This window comes from Carassius auratus, unplaced genomic scaffold (genome assembly GCF_003368295.1).
Source record: "Carassius auratus strain Wakin unplaced genomic scaffold, ASM336829v1 scaf_tig00005515, whole genome shotgun sequence".
NCBI lineage: Eukaryota > Metazoa > Chordata > Actinopteri > Cypriniformes > Cyprinidae > Carassius > Carassius auratus.
The window spans coordinates 1-7,519 of NW_020523674.1; the positions used below are offsets into that span (position 1 = coordinate 1).

A 7,519-nucleotide genomic window follows, 5' to 3' on the forward strand; every position below is an offset into this window, starting at 1 on the left:
ACTGTTCCTCAGGGGTCTATAGTGCACTGTCTGATGTGATACTGTAGCTGACGGCTGAATAGTTGCAATTTTATTCTCTAATAGTATCGATTTTGAAGTAGTAGTTCATAAAGTCATTATTGCTGTGATGTTGGGAAATGTCAACACTTGTTGAGGCTTTATTTTTCGTTAATTTAGCCACTGGTTTGAATAAATACCTGGGGTTATGTTTTAGTTTTCTTCTAAAAGAGAAGAAATGTAATCAATCTAGCAGTTTTAATGCTTTTCTGTAGGGTAGGTTACTTTCCCGCCAAGCATTTACATTTACATTTACATTTAATCATTTAGCAAGACTCTTTTATCCAAAGCGACTTACAAATGAGAACAATAGAAGCAGTCAGGTCAACAAGAAGAACAACAACAGAATACAAGTGCCATGACAAGTCTCAGTTAGTCGTATAGAACGCATAGCCCAGGTGTATATAAATTTTTTTTTTTTTTTATTATTAAATGAAAAAGACAAGAAAAGAAAAGTACTGGTGTTAGTAGGTTAAGTGCAGGCGAAAAAGATGAAGTCTTTAGATGTTTCTTAAAAATGAGTAAAGACTCAGCTGTACGAATTGAGATTGGAGGTCATTCCACCAGCTGGGCACAGTCCAGGAGAAGGACCGTGAGAGTCATTTGAACTTCTTTTGGGATTGCACCACAAGGCGTTGTTCACTTGCAGAGTGCAAACTTCTGGAGGCACATAGGATTTAACCAGTGAGTTTAGGTAAGTTGGTGCCGTGCCAGTGGTCGTCTGTAGGCAAGCATCAGTACCTCGAATTTGATGCGAGCAGCCGGGTCTTGTAAGCAATGTGGTCAGTGAAGCTTAACTGATGATCCATCACAACTCCTAGGTTTCTGGCTGTCCTCGAAGGAGTTATGGTTGATGAACCCAGCGAATAGAGAAGCTGTGATGAAGCAATGAGTTAGCTGGAATCACCAGGAGTCTGTCTTCGTAAGGTTAAGCTGAAGGTGAATGGTCATTCATCCAGCTAGAAAATGTCACTCAGACAGGCTGAAATGCGAGCAGCTACCATCGGGTCATCAGGCTGGAATGAGAAGTAGAGTTGGGTGTCATCAGCATAGCAGTGATAAGAAAAGCCATGCTCTGAATGACAGATCCTAAAGATGTCATGTAGATGGAGAAGAGAAGTGGTCCAAGTACTGAGCCTTGAGGAACCCCAGTAGCAAGTGGTGTGACTTTGAAAATCACCCCTCCAAGACAAGCAATACGAAATACCTCTTAGTTTTGTTTTCCTCCAGCTGCGCTCCATTTTGGTGTCATGGTGTCAAACTGTTTTCCTTAACCTTCCTTAAGCGTAAAGGATCAACTGTATTTAAAGTGTTATTCTTCTCTAGAAAGTGCGTCGTAGCCTACGAATTGGTGGGTTTTTGTTCAATGTGAGCCAAAAATCATCACAATTAAAAGATCCAAAGACTTAATATACTTAATATACTAATATACTTAATATACTATATCAGTCTGTGTGCTATAAATTTAATGCTCGTGTTTGACAATTTGAGTTGAATTACTGAAATGAACTTTTCCACGACATTCTAATTTGAGATGCCCCAGCACACGCATGTCATAGCCAAGTTTATTAAACCAAAGTCGCATAGTGAGACAATGATCTTATAGGATTGCTAAATTGTGTAGTGTGTCTCGGGCTTAAGTTGTCAGTAACTTAATAAAACAAGGAATTCTCAAAATATATAGTTGTGTGCTGTGGGTGTTACTTTATCAGAATTAAATGCCCACACCTCTCTCTTATTGTATACGACCCAAATTATTACTCATTTAAAGTTCCCATAATTTGTAGTAATATATAGTTTGTTGGTTTCCATAACAGAACAAAATGGATACATGTGTGTCACAGAAGCAGATATTCTAATGTATCCACTTGCTGATTTATTTAACCTCTCTTTGAGCACATGTGAGTTGCCAGTTATTTGGAAACTGTGCTCGCATTACTCAAATTTATTAGGGAGGTGATGTTCTTGATCCTAATACTTATAGACCTATATCTATTATATATTCCTATATCTAAGGTTTTTGAAAAAATTATTTATAATCAAATTTCTAATTATTTATGTGTTAATATTTTAGCATCATCTCAATTTGGTTACTAGGTCTAATCATTCTACAACTGCTCTTCTTAAGTTTACTAATGATGTGTTTTCAGCTTCAGACGATGGCAAACTCACATAAAAAAAAAAAATCACAGTGCATTTTTTCTTGATTTAACTAAAGCTTTTGATTTGGTGTACCATTATTTGTTCATAGATAAACTATGCTATTCGTTTTTCTGAAAATACAGTTTTGTGGTTTAATTCATATTTGCATAATAGAAAACCGTGAGTTGTCATAGATGGGAATAAATCAGCTTTTTTTGATTCAACAAATGTTCTATACTTGGACCGCTTCTTTTTTCTATTTATGAAAATAATTTACCATTAATACCCAATAAGGTTCAACTTTATGCTGATAATACCATCATATATGTTTCTAATTTCAATTCTATACAAATTCAGTTATCTCTTTAACATGTTACAAGAGTGTTTTTTGGCTAATAAATTAAGGCTTATACAAGTCATATATTATGATTTTTGGTTATAGACAGAGACTTAAATCCAAATCCTACTTCTCATGGTGTATCATGTATTGATGGTACTCCATTGCATAAAGTTGATTATATAAAATGGCATTATTCTGGACTTTCTTTTAAATCACATGTTAATAATGTTTTGCAACAAGTCAGTATTGGAATTGGTACTTTATATCATTCTCAAAGTGTGAAAGTGAAAGTCGTGACATTTTGTCAAGTATGGTAACCCATACTCAGAATTGGTGCTCTATATTTAACCCATCCAAGTGCACACAACAGCAGTGAGAAGTGTTTTACAAATAGTGTTCGTAAGAAAATTGCCTCTCAACTAATACTTCTATTTATAGAATACTTTGATGTGGTTTATCAAACAGCTTCAAAATCAGATCTTGCCCCTCTTAATATAGCATATAAAAGAGTTTGCAGATTTGTTTGGGTTGTTCTTTTCTTTACTCATCATTGTTCAATGTATGATGCACTTCAATGGACATAACTGTATGTTAGTAGACATTAATTGGCTTCAATTTATAATTTAAATATATTTATTTTAATTATCCCAGTTACCTGCAACAATATTTTGTACCTTGTTTAATAAATTATCCACTTCTGCAATCTATTCAGGTTTTTGTGTGTGTGTGTGTTCCTCGAGCAAAGCATTAGATCCATTACATCTTTTGGATGTTTAAACAATGTTGTTTGAAATGTTAATTGTGATTTTGTTATGTTTTATATGATCCTAAGATGTACGATTGCTTAACTTTATATGGTGAGACCCCCCTCGAAAAAGAGATGTTACATCTCAAGGGGTTTATCCCATTAATAAAATTTATAGTTTGGGGTAGATTTAAATTTAAGTGGTTTTATGTTGCATTTACATTCTTGTGACATTTTATATTATATTGCTGTTAGGAACACTTAAAAAGATGAATCTATATTATTTAACAAACATTAACATTTGCTGATGTTTTCTTTTGTGTTTTTGTTGCTTTTTTAAGACAATTAAAAAAAAAATTCAAGTACGCCTCACACAAGTGAAAAAACAAAAAAGTCATAGAATTTCCTTTGTGGTCCTTTTTTATGTCCAATAAAAAACTATTATTTGCATGTGTTTATCAGTTTTATTTATTTATTGTATTTTTTTTATTTTTAAGAATACCCTATTAGGTAATTTGGCTGATGTCCTTACTCAAGTTTTTCACTACACTAATCTACTATAAGAAAAATATAATCAGGGAGGATATACACAATCATAATTAATTTTGCCAGTTGATAACTTTTTGTAAAATGATACTTTTACCATTAACATTGTTCATTACATGTACAAATATTTGTTGAATTAAAGATTTATACATATATTCATAAAAAAAGATGAAATAAAATGTATGTAGCCATTTACAAAATCTCATATTTTATTTTAATTTTACATTTAAATCTGTATTTCAACAAGAATTTAACTCTGAGCATCGTTGGTGTGTTTATTATTTGTAATTGAATATGTCTGCACATTTCTGATTTTAGCGTGTGAATGGGGACTTTTATTTTGGAGGGGAGATATGACATCATAAGACTGTGCCTCCTCCTGCTCTGTTGTGATTTGGCTGAAGAAAGGTTTGTGTTTTGAGCATTTGAAGTGTTCCAAACTGTTCAGGATATTTTATGCTTCTAAAGAGAATTCTTAAATGAATGTTCTATTACTGAATGTAACATTGTGTAATGCTTAGTATAACATTTTTTTTTAATTGCATCCCCACTGAGTAACACAATTAGTTTGGATTATTTTCTTTCTGTTAATTATTCTCATCTTGTCCAAACTCATAGATAATCATCCACATGACACACTATTATAAAGATGTCGTTTATTAAAGAGGAGAGTGAAGACATTAGGATTACAGAAGTGTTCAGCATCAAACATGAAGATACTGAGGAACAAACAGGTTTGTTTCTTTCTCAAAGCTTAAATCATGTTATATGGTTTTCCTAATTATGGCTTTTATTTGACCTGGAGTCTAGGCTTAAGGAATAGTTCACCCCAAAATGAAAATTACCCCTTAATTTACTCACCCCTGAGCTGTCCTATGTGTATATGACTTTCTTCTTTCAGACGAACACAATCAGAGTTTATATGTATATATATCCTTGTTGTTGCTAGCTTTATAATTGAAGTGAATAGGTGGTGAGATTTTGACGGTTATTCACATTTGACTTGTGTAAACTTCTGTGATGTAGTGCACACTCCTACAATATACTACGCATTATAATCACATCAAAGGAGCACTACGTCACGGAAGTCAATATGTATCAGCATAGATCTAGAATCTGGTTGTTTTGTTTATAAAGTTTTAAATAAGAATATTTGTCTTACACCTAGGATGATTTGAAGGGTGAGTAAATCATGGGGAAATTATATTTTGGGGTGCACCAATCTTTTAACTTGTTTTTGTCACCTTAGACCTGAAGGTGCTAAAAGACGAGGGTCAAGAACTGAATCAAAATGAAGAGAAGTACCTGCTTGAGAAAAGTTGTGATTTCATAATGGAAGAAAAATATCTTAGCTGCTCACAGACTGAAGAGGTTTCCACACGAATAAGAGCTCAGAAGACAGGAACTAGAGTTTTCTGCTGCAAACACTGTGGAAAAAGTTTTAGCCAATATGAAACCCTTAAAAGACACATGAAAATTCACACTGAAGAGAAACCTTTTATCTGCAAACAGTGTGGAAAGATTTTTTACTCTTAAAGGAAACCTTAAAAAGCACATACGAATTCACACTGGAGAGAAGCCTTTCGCCTGCAAACAGTGTAAGAAGACCTTCACTGAAAAAAGAACCCTTGAGCGCCACATGAGAATTCATACTGGAGAGAAGAGTTTCACCTGCCAACAGTGTGGAACAAGTTTCACTGAAAAAGGAAACCTTGTGCGTCACATGAGGATTCACACTGGAGATAAGCCTTTCACTTGCCAAAAGTGTGGGAAGAGTTTCACTGAAAAAGAAAACCTTGAGCGCCACATAAGAATTCACACCAGAGAGAAGCCTTTCACTTGCCAAAAGTGTGGGAAGAGTTTCACACAAAAAGGAAATCTTGAAAGTCACATGAGAATGCATACTGGAGAGAAGCCATATACATGCACTCAGTGTGGAAAGAGCTTCACTGCAAAAAGAAACCTAAAACTACACATGAGCATTCACACTGGAGAGAAGCCTTTCACCTGCCAACAGTGTGGGAAGAGTTTCACACAAAAACAGCATCTTAAAGTCCACATGAGAAATCATACGGGAGAGAAAGCTTTTACTTGCCAACAGTGTGGAAAAAGCTTCGCTGAAAATGCATACCTTAAAGTCCACATGATAGTTCACTCTGGAGAGAAGCCATTCACATGCCAACAGTGTGAAAAGAGCTTCTCTCAAAGAGGACATCTTAAAATCCACATTAGAAGTCACACTGGAGAGAAGCCTTTCACCTGTCATCAGTGTGGAAAGAGCTCCACAACAGCAGTGAACCTCAAATATCACATGAGAATTCACACCGGAGAGAAGTTGTTCAGTTGTGATCAGTGTGGAAAGAGTTTCAAACTAAAAAAATCCCTTAACTGTCACTTGAGTTCACCCAAGAAGTGTGGAAAAAGTGTCAATCTAAACCAGGGGTCAGAAACCTTTATTTCATGAAGTGCCATTTTTGTTTCCTAGTGAATCCCTGTGCCACATCACAGTCATTTTGATGTGTGGAATGTGGACCGGGACTCTTGTCTGCATTGATAGCCTAGGGCAGGGTTCTCCAAACTCAGCCCTGGAGGGCCACTTTCCTTCAGAGTTTAGCTCCAAAACCAATTAGACACACCTGACCTGCTAAACAAGGTCCAACTAGGCATACTAGAAACTTTCAGCCAGGAGTTTTGGATCTTCTTGGAACTAAACTCTGCAGGACAGTGGCCCTCCAGTACTGAGTTTGGAGAACCCTGGCCTAGTGCAACTGTCCCACCTATGACCGGTTCAAATCCTGACTCGCAGTTCCTCAAAATGTAGTTCTGTATGCAGGTGGGAGGTACTTTAAAAGAATGAAATACATACACCTCTCTCTTATTATTGTATAAGTGTGCACACTGCACAAATGATTACGAGATCAAGGCATTTATCTTTTTGTGTTTATATCTAAGTATGTTTCCATATCACATAAAAGTAAATAAAATATCAGTATCATATTATATTCATAAAAAAATGAAAACAATTAGAGATTCGAGTTGTTTTATTTTATGTTTTAATGCATTCTTATGACATACCCGGTCTGTGGATGATGCAGTAAACATGGGACTGTATTTCATCCTGCAACATCTGGACAAAACAGGGACTTATGTGAGGATCCTGTTTGTGGACTTTAGTTTGGCTTTCAACACCATCATCCCAAAAGCCCTCCAGACCAAATTTCATGTCAAACAGCCGCTCCACCAACACTGGTGCCCCACAGGGATGTGTTCTCTCCCCTCTGCTCTTCTCGCTGTACACCAATGATTGCACCTCTAAAGACCCCTCTGTCAAGCTCCTAAAGTTTGCATACGGCACTACAGTCATCGGCCTCATCCAGGACGGTGATGAGTCTGCTTACAGACAAGAGGTTGAGCAGCTGGCTGTCTGGTGCAGTCTCAACAACCTGGAGCTTAACACCCTCAAAACAGTGGAGATGATCGTGGACTTCAGGAGAAACCCCCCTGCACTCCCCCCACTCACCATCATGAACAGCACTGTGACTGCAGTGGAGTCATTCAGGTTCCGGGGAACCACCATCTCTCAGGAAGTTAATTCTCAGCACATAGAGACTCTTTCACCTAGATATCACACTATAGAGACTGTGTCTGTTCCCTAAACTAGAAAATACAAAAATTACAAAAAATTTAAT

At 36.1% G+C, this 7,519-nt stretch overlaps 1 pseudogene; it reads left to right on the forward strand.

Moving 5' to 3' along the window:
- Positions 1-4,146: 4,146 nt before the first annotated feature.
- Positions 4,147-6,913, forward strand: LOC113070970 (gastrula zinc finger protein XlCGF26.1-like; annotated as a pseudogene).
- The last annotated feature ends 606 nt before the right edge of the window (positions 6,914-7,519 follow it).